The sequence below is a fragment of the Callorhinus ursinus genome, unplaced genomic scaffold (genome assembly GCF_003265705.2).
Source record: "Callorhinus ursinus isolate GAN/ISIS: 27379988/994484 unplaced genomic scaffold, GSC_fseal_2.0 scaffold4, whole genome shotgun sequence".
NCBI classification, from domain to species: Eukaryota; Metazoa; Chordata; class Mammalia; order Carnivora; family Otariidae; genus Callorhinus; species Callorhinus ursinus.
The window spans coordinates 140,363,700-140,377,738 of record NW_027397066.1 but is presented as its reverse complement, the minus strand read 5'-3'; positions in this window follow the sequence as shown (position 1 = coordinate 140,377,738).

Here is a 14,039-nt window from a genome sequence, read left to right as displayed (position 1 = left end):
GTTTATGCCTTTTTTTTTAAGTTAGGCCTGGGGCCCAATACGGAGCTTGAACTCACGACCCTGAGATGATGACCTGAGAGCTGAGATCAAGAGTCTTAACCAGACTGAGCCAACCATGTGCCCCAGTTCATCTCTTTTAAATAAAGATATTTAATCTTACAAAGTGTCATTTGCTTATGAGTCTTCATAATTTTAAAATTGGAAGAAACCTATGAGATTATATAACCTAAGCCTTTCATTTTACAGATAAAGAAATTGAAATCCCATAAAGCCCACAAATCCAGAGAGTGGTGGTCTATGAGAGCAAGAACCAAGTCTGTTTTGCTAATTTTTATATCTACAGTGCTTTACAAAGCAACAGATAGGCATTTGATAAATATTTGCTATATTAATGTGTGAGTGAAAACCAAGACAAGAAAACCAGGATTGCTCTATATACCTTTAGCACTTAGATTTACATAAACAACATCTATTTGATCTTTAGCAAATTTGGCTCAGTAATAATTGAATACTTTCTACCTATAAGGGAGTATGCAAGAAAATAGGGATAAAGCAATTTGTTAAGATGAATAACCCCTGCCTAATGTAATTGGTTATTACAGTTTAATATCACTGAAATAAGGTAATCACTAAATAATAGTTGCAAAATACTGTGAAGGGAGAAGGTATTTCCCATTGGTGGTATCTGAAAAGTATTCATGAATGAAGTCGTATTTGACCTACACCTTGAAAAATTGTTACAAAATCAATTAACAGAACTGTTAGAAAGGTCCCAAGAATGTTCTAGGAAGAACACATTTGAACAAAAACACAAAGGCAGGAAAAGGCATGACTTGTTACCGTAATGATGGGTGGTTGGCGGTAGTATAGTATATGTAGTTAGAAATAAGCTTGGAAGAGATGGGGAAGCCAGATTGTGAAGGGCTTTGAATGTCCACATTTGTGGGCAACGAGAAAGGAAGCCTTTGACCAAGATGAAGCATACTATAGAGCTATCAAGCTTGTTTTGGCTGCAGTGTCCAGAAGAAAGGAAGGATCGAAACTTTCCTTTAAAGTCCTTATGTAGGGGGCTGAATTATGTGTTGGATTGTACAGACAACAAATACTTCCTTTAAAAGATCCAATGTGAGGGACGCCTGGGTGGCTCAGTTGATTAAGCGTCTGCCTTCGGTTCAGGTAATGATCCCAGGGTCCTGGGACCGAGCCCCGCACCGGGCTCCCTGCTCCATGGGAAGCCTGCCTCTCCCTCTGCCTGCTGCTTGTGCTCTCTCTCCGACAAATAAATAAATAAAATCTTAAAAAAAAGAAAAGATCCAATGTGATTGTCTGGACATGATACTTTCATTCATTGTAAGATGGCTACTAGTAGTGTGGAGGTAAGAGAGAGGCATATGTGGGTGGAGTGAGCCATGAAAGGAGAGGAAATAGAGAAGCAGTTTTTGTATTTTGAGGACATTTATTTTGTGAAAAAAATGTTTTATTTTCTATAGATGCTATCAGTATTGAAGATGTTTTGAGACATAAATGCTGAGACCAGGAGATAGAAACAAGAGACCAGGAGAAATTATAGGAAATTAAAAGAGACATGATACAAAAACTTGATATATGACCTCTCTCCTCTTGAGAACTTATAACAACTGTTGCAGGTTACTGCAGCTACATTTCAATCCAGTCTAGAGAGACCAGATGCCAACATCCATCAGGTTATTTCCAAACATACAAACATCCATCTAAGAGTAACTTTGTTTTGTTTTAATACTAAAGTAACTTCAACCTAACTGTGGTCTTTTAACTTATCACATTGCCAGACATTAGGAAGAATTACAGGATTTCATTTGATGGGATTTTTAAATACTTTAAAATTTCATCATCCAAGTCGAATTTAAACAACACTGGAATCCAAAAGCATTAATGGTGAGACAAACTAAACAGCGTAGGTATAATTGTTGACACCTTTTCTTATGTGTAAGCTGTGATTGAAACATATAGGGTGAGTTAAATGGATCTCAATTTTTTATTAAATATGAATTTGTTTAAAATTAGTGTATGGGTAGAATGCTATCCTTCTTATAAACAAATGTGTGCAAGAATCATTATTGCTTCGGCATAAAGAAAGCAAAACTTACAAATTACCTTTCCTTTTCCCCTGGCATTCTGCAGCAGTCTCCCATTGAGATTTAAACTCAGGACCTCCTGAGAACAGATGGTGGAGACCTTATCTTCTTGCTGATCACAGCGTGGGGCAGTGTAACTTGGTCTGATAATGTAGTCATTTGAAATATAATGCTTCTGTTAGTCTTCCATTTGCCTCTGTTTTTCAGATAAATGCTTTATTTTTATCAGCAATAAATATTTCATTTCTATTTGGCCGGCCCCCACAAACCGACCTGGAGCAAATAAAACCAGCAGAGACAATCCGGTCTGTTAGATTTAGGTTTGGATGGTGGTATATAATCGGTAATCCAAATTGCTCCCTTCCGGTAATTTTCGTCAAGCCGATTTACTTCAAGCTGCCTGTACAAGTTTTGCTGAGGACAAAGTAAACTGAATAAATTCTCAGGAGAAGGAAGATGGAGAAGGACAAAATAGACGCTATGATCTAAATAATTCCTCATTTTCAACAGATAAATAATGACCCCGATAAGACACCGTCATGGATTTTTTTCCTTCCATTTTTTATCTCAGCCTTATAAAGAGGTCTCACTGATCTAGACCAGAGAACAGGTGTTTAAAAGCTACTAGCATTCTCTTCATTTCCTTCTCAGACACATATATCTACATTCATATACACAAGTACATATTGTAAACTTTGTGACAGAAACTACTTATAAAAGACAGAAGATTTGAGAACACAATGGAAACAAGGAGCTATAATAACAACAATAGCATTACTTCATTATCAATACTATTACTTTATCATGTTATTAATACATGGCCCAATTTTTAACCTACTCATATTATGTTTGAAAGGAAGCCTTAAGATATAAAAAGATGAGAGAGGAAAAAAAAATCAAAGGAAGCGTTTGAAGCTTACCACTTGATTTATACTCTTTAAAGGACATCAAACATAGCATGTGAAAAAAAATTAATCATACCAGAAATCACATTATTTTCACTTGTGGTCTAATGAATAACGTGTGAATGATTTCTCATAGACAGATAAGAAACAAACATAAAAATGAGCATTTAACCAATAATCCTTATTAAACCAACTCAAAGCTTTGATAGATCAGAAACATTTTCAAATGTGTCAGAGCATGCTTAAGAATGTGGCACCTGGTTAGAATTCTATGCAGGAAGAATATTATTCACAGTAAAGTTCTGGGGAGCAGCTTAATTGGCATACAAAGAGAAAATGGATAACAGGACATTACTTAAGTGTTGTTTACTCTTACAACATTTGAAGAGAATACCCAATTTCTATTAGTTATTTCTAAAAGAAGCAATTTAGGCAATACCGTGCTACTTCGAGAAAGGAAAATGTGCTTATCACTTGCCTTTATTGTGCATTATTGTGGGAAACACTGATCAAGTATCATTTGTGATATATGTTTCAGTTTCACTCATGATGTATTAGAAACAATTTACAGACCCACATCCAGAGAAAATGTTTACTATAGAATAGCTACAGTTCTGTTTTCTTCTTTGCAGCTCCTCTCTTGGTATTAAGATAATCAAATCTGCATATTAGACACTTTTTTTTTAAAAAAAGGCCATTTGACAAAAAAAAAAAACCCCAGAAGCTTCTAAATTAATAAAGACCTCTTTATAAATGCATCATATGGTAGGGATACTGTTTCACAGTAAGTGACTTTTACCAGACATAATAATTTTTGATGTTTGAGTCGTGCTTACTTTTATGAGTTTAAATTTAACTCATAGTTGAATTAATATTTTAATACCTTAATAACTACAGAAGCTTTGGAAAGCTTCTATTTCTATTTTATCCACAGAAGAGTTGAATTCTCCTATTCCTAAAATCTGGCTTCATAAAACTTTTGACTTTGCCTTGCAATTCGCATATCCCATCAAAATGTCACAAGCAAAAATTCTAGTTTCAAAAATAGTATATTAAAACTACACTACACCTTTAACTTAAGAAAATCTATAAATATTGATGACATATGAATAGGAAGCAACTGTAAAACATAATTTTATTTAAGAAGTGACGGGTCAAAATGATTTATACAGATAATATATAGCAGATAACACTGAGCATAACTTCTGTATAAAACAAATGCTTACTGTTGTCACAGCTGGGAACGTGACCTTTTCAACTTCTTAAGGCTCCACCTTTGTGAATTATTGGCAATTTCCTCACTATTGGGAAGGCGTCCCCTTCCTCATCACCATGCTCTTTCTACCTCTTTCTATATCTGTGCACACAGTAGCTAAATAAAAACAAGACTATTGGCAAGTTGAATGTTTTTGCTGTGCAAACCACAGTTTTTCCGGGAACTCCTTTTTAACCAACATCTAGAATCTTTGAGTGACAATTGTAACACCAGAGCACCTTCTGGGAAGTGCCCTGGAAATGCTCTTGTTACAGGGCGTTTATTTGTGGACCATCTTGGATGATCCTGACAAAGGAGTCAAGAACAAAGGACATTAAAATGAAACTATTCTGTTTGAGGAATAAATAATAATCACGACTTTGTTCTTACCATTTTTAGAAATTAACCCTTAGGGGTGCCTGAGTGACTCAGTCAGTTGGGCATCCAACCCTTGATTTCAGCTCAGGTCTTGATCTCAAGGTCATGAGATCCAGCCGGTGCATGGGCTCTGTGCTCAGCAGGGAATACGCTGGAGATTCTTTCCCCACCGCCCCTCCCCCCCATTCTATCTTGCTCTTGCACATGTGCATTCTCTTTCTAAAAAAAGAAAAATTAACTCTTAAAACTTATTTGGTCTAACACTCTCAGGTAGCCAGAAAAGGCGACAGAACTGCCAGAAGGATTTGAAGCACTTCAGGCAACTGATGAGGAGCTGCTGCCCTGGGTGAGTGCCCAAAGTCACCCTTGCGCTGTTTGAATTCCTCAGGCACCCGCACTGGTTTAAATAGTCACAAGGACAATAAAACCAAGGGGAAAAAATAGTCTCAAGGGAGCCCATGAACATTTCTAACAAGTTTGGTGTTATTTTACATGTCTGTGGCACTTTTTGCCTTTCCAAAGTCCTTTTAATCTATTCTTTGGTTTGTTCCTTGCAACAAGTCTCTGCTACAAGTGAAGAAGTCAAGGTAAACTAGTTTCAACTTTCCTGCCTGAGACTATGCCCAAAAAGGCCCAGGTGGGATCAAATCTCTGCATCTTAGCCCACTGTTTGCCATTAGACAGTTCCACGTCCTTGGGGCTCCCAACTCATTTCAGGGCTTTTTTGTTTTTAGTGGGGAGGCTTCTTCAGAAAAATAGTGAGGCTCCCATAGGACTAGATTTATCAAAAGCCCTTCTAAGTCCCAACAAATTGCCAAGTAACTACCACCTTAGATTCTCTGAGTCAGTGTTTTCAGGAATTATGTCTCTATTTTTTGCCAACTGCTAGGTTCCTTATAAACGTGTTAAGGTGTTCATCAAAACTGCATCTGAGGGAGTCAATTCATTGAGGAGATCAATACTATTATTCGAGAAAAAACAGTGGGGACCTCCAAGTCTAGCAATACAGAGAATTAGGGTGCCTGAAAACCTTGTCACCAAAAGACCTAAAATTGATAGTTAGAATCTTTTAAAATTATTAACTATAAATGTGGCTCATTTATTTATTAAACACTACACATCCCGTGTAAATAAAACTGAAAAATAGGCAAGGAAAGTAAATCGGTACAAATACCTCTATATTCGTTTCCTGTTTCAGCATAGATAATTGCAACTACAAAAATTATAGGACCTCACAAGGAAGCAGAAACAACAATGTGTTAGTTTTTAAAAACAGCATGTATGAGGGGCGCCTGGCTGTCTCAGTCAATAGAGCATCCCACTCTTGATCTCAGGGTCGTGAGTTCAAGCCCCACATTGGGTGTAGAAATTACTTTAAAAAGAAATAAAAATAATTTAAAAACAGCATGTGTTCCTCTGGCTGGGTTAGAACTGCTAAAATGAACTTAAATTGAGATTTAGATAAGAGAGTAATCCCTGGAACTAGAGTTCAAAGAGAATATGGAGTGGGAAGGGGAAGGGTGTAGGAAGGAACATTATGGTCAAATAATAAATATAGTACAGAGGTTTAAACTTGCATGGGACTTGTTTTCTCCTCTCCATTAGCATCTCCACCTCCACCCCTACCCCCACCATCCTTCTTCTTCCTTGGTAGACCCAGTGGTAACAGGAAAAAAAAATGACGGAGTGGTAGAAGGACCACAAGCTTTGTAGGCTCTCAGAGGTGTGCCCCAGGCCCAAGATAGAAGGTCACTGATGGACAAGCTATGTGAGTCCTTAGAGTGAAAAAAAGAATGCTACCAGAAACAGGTCAATGCCACTCATAAGGAATATTCCTCCACTGTGAAATAGGACAGATTACAGAACACTGCTCTTTGATATTTCACAGATATATTCATAGTAATGACCAAACAAATTTTCCTTTGGTACTTCATCATTTCTCTCCTTTGGGTAGTTAAATTCCTCTTTGAAACAGATATTTGCTTCTAGCATTTGCCTTTTATTTTCTTGTTTCTTTCTTTCTTATTTAAGTGCTGCTTGTGATAAATATTTTTTAAATATTTTGAATTTATTTTTATGCCTACAAAAAGGAAGGAAATGTAAGAAGACAAAAATGAGATCAAATCAGGGGTCCAGAGAGGTAAGCTAGGGCTGAAAATGGCTTCTAACCTGAGGGCATTCACCAAAACTTGGAGCTTTTTCAGCCAGTTTTAATCGTGTCGAGAGGCTAAGAAAACAAAATCAGCAGATTTCCCAGGGCAGGAAAGCTAATCGAAACACATAACTAAAGTGGGGAATGCAAAGAGTAATGCCTTTAGTATAAAGGAATTCCAAAACAAAACTAAGGACAGAAATATATCACAAGAAAACATGCCTGTCTTTTCTGGGTAAAAGGAAAAAAAAATATCCTGATAATTCAGAACCATAAATTAGGACTCACCTGGGTTTGTGGCCAGAATTCACCAGCAGGTCTCCAAAGCCTCAAGTTGAAAACTTACTTTAAATTGGTCTTGAGCTGGTATAAATAAATATAATCTTCTTAGGACAAACTCACTCTCAGGCAAGGTCTTAAACAATTCCCACAGATAAATTCTCAAGACACATGAGTGTACAGTAAAATATCACAAAATACCTAAAGAAGCGGTAGAAACAAAAGACTGAAGGCATAGACTTCAGAAACACCAGATATTGGAGTAATTAGGTAAGAATATAAAATAACAGTGTTGGGGGGCCAAGGTGGCTCAGTCAGCTAAGCGTCTGACTTGATTTCGGCTCAGATCATGATCTCAGGGTCATGAAATCCAGCCCTGTGGCAGGCTCTCTGGGCTCAGTGGGGAGTCTGCTTGAGATTCTCTCTCTCCCTTTGCCCCTCCCCCCACAACGCTCACTCTCTCTCTCTCTCTCTAAAATAAATAAATAAATCTTTTAAAAAATATTAAAAATAATAATATCTATTATGTTTAAATAAATGAAAGAAAACACTGAAAATATATACACGCATAGAACCAGAGAGAAACTATGAAAATGGAACAAGTAGTTTTGGAAAAGAACTAATCAGAACTTTTAGAGACAAAAGTATAACTAAAAAGTTCATTTTTGGGTTAAAAGCAGATTACACTGTCTCAAAAAGAGAACTGGTAAACGGAAGATAAATCTGGAGAAGATAAATCTGGAGAAACTGTTTAGAATGTGGCATAACAGAGGCAAAATGCAGATTAAAGAGACATGGTAGATAAAATGAAGAGAGAAGAGAAAGAATGAGAGACAGGTAATTATGAAGAGATAATGACACAGGTGTTTTCCAAATTGTCAAAAGACAGCAATGCTCAGATTCAGAAAGCCCAGCACAGTTGAAACCATACCTAGACTCATCATGGCAAACCACAAGGCACAAAAGGCAAAGAAGGTGTCTCTTAAGAGCCACCAGAGGCAAAGGCAAATTACCTGCAGAGAAATGATACTTCAAAGTGATATCTTTCTCCTTGCCAACTATCAAAACTAGAAGGACTATGAGAAATCAGTTGTCAATCAAGTGGTTAAATTACTTTTCAACACTGAAAACAAAATACAACCATTTCAGAAAAACAGAGACAATTTGACACCAACAGATTCTTACTAAAGGAAACTTTAAAGATGATTCTAGGAAAACAAATGTGATTCCAAGTAAATGGCCTGAGCTACGTAAGGGAATGATGATCAATGTGGGTAAATTTTAAATTAAAAATATCTTGTAAAACATAACATTATTGCCTAATTTAATGAATTAAAAAGTAGAAAAGAATAGAACATAAAATAGAGGGAGTAATGAGAGTCCAGGAATAGGGTAAAATTATTAACATTAAACTTCTTAAAATATGCTTGTTACATTTCATAATACAAGCCTGAAAGGAATAAAAATAAACTATTAAACTTTCAGACTACTATAAGGTAAAAGTAATAAGGGGAAAAATAATCCAAAAGAAGGCAAATAAGGAGAAAATAAACATAAAAATTAGGACAAATACAAAGCTCAAAAAATAAGAATGGTGAAAATAAATTCAATTATGTCAGTAATCACAATAGTTGCATTTGCATTAGTTCTTCCACTGAAAGGTAGAAATTTTCAAACTGTATTTTAAAGGCAAAAGAGAAAGAAAAATCAAAGACACCTATAAGAAAAAAATGTTTTGATGGTAACAACATAGGGTAATGGATGTGTTAATTAATTTGATTGTGGTGATAATTTCACAACACACTATATACATATTAATAATTTCACAAGGTACATTATATACTCTATATATTAAATAATCACACTGCATACCTAAATATATATAATTTTATTTTTCAATTATACCTCAGTAAAGTTGGTGAGAAAAGTAGAAAAGAAAAGACAGCTTCAAGGGTAACACCTAAAGAATATATATTTGCCTATTATGTCTTTTTTATGTTACACTTTCAATAATTCTTTAAAGTAAAACATGGAAAGAGATAGAATAAGCAAATCCTAAAAAAAGAACGCTTGAAACAATATTAATACAATACTAGCTTTAAGACAAAAAACATGACTAGACACACATACCTGTATGAAAAATATTTAATTTGTAAGGAATATTGCTATTCTAGACTTTTATGTATAACTTATAATAATATAGCACTAAACATTTTTAAGCAAAAATTTATAGAAATGAAAGAGAAATTTGATAAGACTGTCAGAGTGGGATATTTCAAACATTTCTTTCAATAATTGGTAGACAAAGCAAGAAAAAATATATTTTGTGAAGATATCTCAGAATTTAATAGTACAATAGTATTGTTTGCAATTTATTGTACTAAATAGTATAATAAAAAGCTTTATCTAAAAATATATGTATATATTGTGCTTAACATACCCTTTTCAGCACACAAATAATTAACATGTCCGGAGCCATCAACAAACCCTAACAAATATAAAAAGATTGGTATATTTCTTATTATGTTATTTGCCACAATCCAATTAAAAATCAGTTACATGTACAAAATTAGTTGTAACACAAAGATAGAATAAAAGTTAGCCAACGACCAGATTAAATGGTCAAATTTCCATAATTGATCAAAGATGTCAATCCTTTGAGTTGGGATAAACAATTCTTTAAAAAAGAGGGAAAAGAATTCTAAACACCTTATGGACAAGAGGAAATGATGGAAAGAGGAATATATATCACATACATTAAAAATGAACAAAAAAATACCAAAAATTGAGAAATAATTTCTAATGTAATTGCTAGAAAGACATTTATAACCCTAAACAGTTCCACTAGAAAAGGAGAAAAGTGGAAATTTATTAAAATAATCACTCAATTTATGAGAAAAAAGACAGAATAAGCCTCAAAAGTGAGGAAATAATAAAGATATAAGCAGTAATATAGACCAGTAACATATAACAGAGAGGATCAAGGAAACCCCGAGTTGGCTCTATGACAAAACTCTAGCAAAACTGATGAAGGGGGTGCCTGGGTGGCTCAGTTGGTTAAGCGACTGCCTTCGGCTCAGGTCATGATCCTGGGGTCCCGGGATCGAGTCCTGCATCGGGCTCCCTGCTCGGCAGGGAGTCTGCCTCTCCCTCTGACCTTCCTCCATCTCATGCTCTCTCTCTACCATTTTCTCTCTCTCTCAATAAATAAATAAAAATCTTTAAAAAAAAAAAAGACTGATGAAGGGAAAGAAGATAAAACATAAAATAAGCAACAAAACAAATAAAAAGGTATATCACTATTAAAGAGATAACAAAAGGTACATTATGAATACTTTTATACCAATAAATTTAAAACAGTAAATGAAATGGCAAAAAATCTAAAAATTGTAAAATTCTAAGAATTTTTGATTAACTCAAAAAGAAATAAAAAACCTAAATAAAAAACTCTGTAACCACTAATGTAATCCCATACACACACCCAGATGGTTTTCTAGGTATACACTACCACTCAAGGAAATGATTATCCTAAAATTATAGAAAATATTCAAAAACATAGAAAAAATGACAACTATCTCCAAATCCAGTTTTTAAAAGTCTGACCCCAGTTTAATATAAAAACAAACAAGGACTTTACAATAAAAGTAAAGAATAAACCATTCTCATTCATAAAACATAGATGAAAAAACCTAAACCAAATATATGCAAACCAAAACTAGGTAGAGAAATTGGAAACTTTCCCAGGATTGAAGGTTGTTTTAATACTCAGCACATGGGAATACTCTATAATTAAACAATAACAAACTGGCATTCTGCTTCAGCCAAGTTCTAGGTCCTAGGAAGAGCTGAGAGGCACAGAGGATTTAACTTAGAGAAAAGGTATAGACTCCATTTTCTTAAGTTGATTTCTTTATTATTGTCAACTCCTATTCTTTTAGGATATTAATAATAAAAAAAAACACTGACCATTTATGGTTTTAAAGACCTCAGCAGGGGTCAGCAAACTACAGCCAGTGAACCTGTCAGCTGTTTTTGTAAATAAAGTTTTATTGGAACAGAGCTACAGCCATTTATTTATGTATTGTCTTGGTGGGTTTTGAGCTACACAACACAGTTGAGTTGTTGTGACAGAAACAGTATATCCTGGAGCCTAAAATACTTACTATTTTTCCATTTAAGAAGTTTGTCAACCTGTTTCTTCCCAACTCCCAGAAAAGCATTTTCCTCCTCCTTTGCCTCTAAGATCCAACCCAGTCTTCCAGATCAAGCTCAAGGTTCTTTTTAGGAAGCCTAACCAGAACTGAAATCTTTTCTCTTCTTGACATTCAGACATTCCTGGAAAGGATGAGGTCTTCTAGTCTTTTGGGTAAATCAGGTATCACTCCCTTCCATTATATACTTCCCACCAAAAAGGACAAATAAAGGGAGAGAATTTTAATAGGATCCCATAGGCAGAATGAAGGAGTTTAGAGGCTATAACACAACTGCAATGATGAACAATTGTGGAGACCAATGATGACTCATGGGTGTACATGACAGCAAGTAGAGGAAAGGGAAAATGGAAGCCATAAAAAAAAAAAACCTGCACCACAGTTTGCTAAAAACTGCCTTCACCACATGTTTAACTCATGATAAATTATTTTAATTCTTTTGTATTCTCAATGTTGTTTGTTTATGGAAGAACTGTATACAAAGATTAGAAGCATCTTTAAACAAACATCTGTTGTAATTTTTGTGTATCTCCCATAAGGTCAATGACACTGAAGGAGATGTACTTCTAGGATTTCACGTGGCATAAAATGCAATGTGAATTGGGCCCCTGGAATTGTACCACAAGGCACTCTTGGTATTGTGTACATGGAAGGGAACACTAAATACTTGAATTAAATGAAGTGCATTAAAACTGTAAAGTGGGGGCACCTGAGTGGTGCAGTCAGTTAAGCATCCGACTCTTGGTTTTGGCTCAGGTCATGACCTCAGTGTTGTGAGACCCAGCTCCCACATCAGGCTCTGCACTCATTGTGGAGTCTGCTTGAGATTCTCTCTCCCTCTCTCTGCCCCACCTGCTTGTGCTCTCTCTAAAATAAATAAATCTTAAAAAAAAAAAAAAAACTTTAAGTGATAAATGCCTTCTAGACCCAATTCTCGACCTGGTCAGTCCTATTGCATTTGAACATATTCCCAAGTGGTTAAAACATGATGCCTTCCAGTGCTGAATTGTCTGTCATTATAGTAAGTCTTTTGGGGGCATGGATTTTATTTTTATATTATTTTTTAAAGATTTTATTTATTTGAGAGAAAGAGACAGAGCATGTGCAAGAGAGCAAGCATGGGGGAGAGCAAACGTGAGCAGGGTGTGGAGAGGGGCAGAGGGAGAGGGACAAGCAGACTCTCCATTGAGCGGAGAGCCCCACGTGGGGCTCAATCCCAGGACCCTTGGATCATGACCTGAGCTGAGGGCAGACACTTAAATGACTGAGCCACCCAGGCACCCCAGGGGCATGGATTTTAGTGTCAAATGGATCTGCACTGGAATTGTATTTACTTTACATAATATCATTCATGACCATGGACAAACAGTCTACTCTCCCTCAACCTCAGTTCCCCCACCTACCAAATATTAGCTATTGAACCCTTTCCCACTCCTCCACCACTGTGGAAAGCTGATCTATGACAATAAAGAATAGGTCTTACTTTTCACTGCTATTACAATTGTAAAGCATAATATTTAACAGTGACAATGTATATGTTAGGATAAAATCTTCCACACAATTTCTATATAGGATACGTTTTCAAATGATCGTAACTTTTAGAACATTCATCTAAAATAATATTAAATCCTTGACCAATCTACACAAAGGTAATTCTGTTTTTAGAATGTGAAAAAGTCCAAGCATCTTTGAATTATAAAAAATGTTTTCCATAAGAATGCTACATTATTTGCTTCAAATAATAGTTTATCTGTGAAATGTCAAGTCGAATATTTCAGTTGTGTGGGATGCTAAGAGTTTGCCAAATCAGAAAAGAATAGGCCTGTGATGTAAATAAGCTAAAAATAAAATTGCCTTTCAGACAATGTTCTGCTATCAACAGTGAGCAAATAATGATGACAATGATACACACATGTATATCTGTTTTAAATCCAGACTGTTAGAGAATATGACTGAAACCCTCAGTGCTAGACCTATGCACACCAGTAATGAACACATTGCACATTGATTTGTTAGCACATACTCTCACAAGTCTATACTGTGATAATACGTACATTTTTATCTCTATACTAGCATCAGCTATGAGAAATACATTGTTTACATGTGTGTCACCTTTTAGATGCAAGAAGTCACTGTGGGAAAAAATTCATCAAAAAGTTTTCTTACTATTTGTTTCATTTTATAGCAGCCCACAAAACTAGTGCCTAAGCCTAATATATTCCTAAAGAGTATTCCTACCCCAAGCAGGTAATTATCTCCAAAAAAGATATTTTCCAAATGCTCCATCAGGTAAATAAATACAAAGAAAAAAGTACAAAATAATGCAAGAGAAAGGACTGTGTAATAGAATTAAGTTATCAGGATAGTCTACACTTCCTATTTTGCATTTATTTGTATTATCAAATTAAAAGAAGGAAATCAAATAGCAATTTGTGAAAACAAAAAAACGGAGTTCAGTAAGATAAGAATTGTATTTTTTATTGCAAAAAGTATTAAATACATTGAATCCTTCAATGCTCTTGTGTCCATAATGTTTCCACCTTCTGTCTATTGTGAACGATGCTGTAATGGACATGAATGTACAAGTACCTGCATGAGTGCCTGCTTTCAGTTTCTTTTTTTTTTTACTTTATGTTAATCACCATACATTACATCATTAGTTTTTGATGTAGTGTTCCATGATTCATTGTTTGTGTATAACACCCAGTGCTCCATTCAGTACATGCCCTCCTTAATACTCATCCT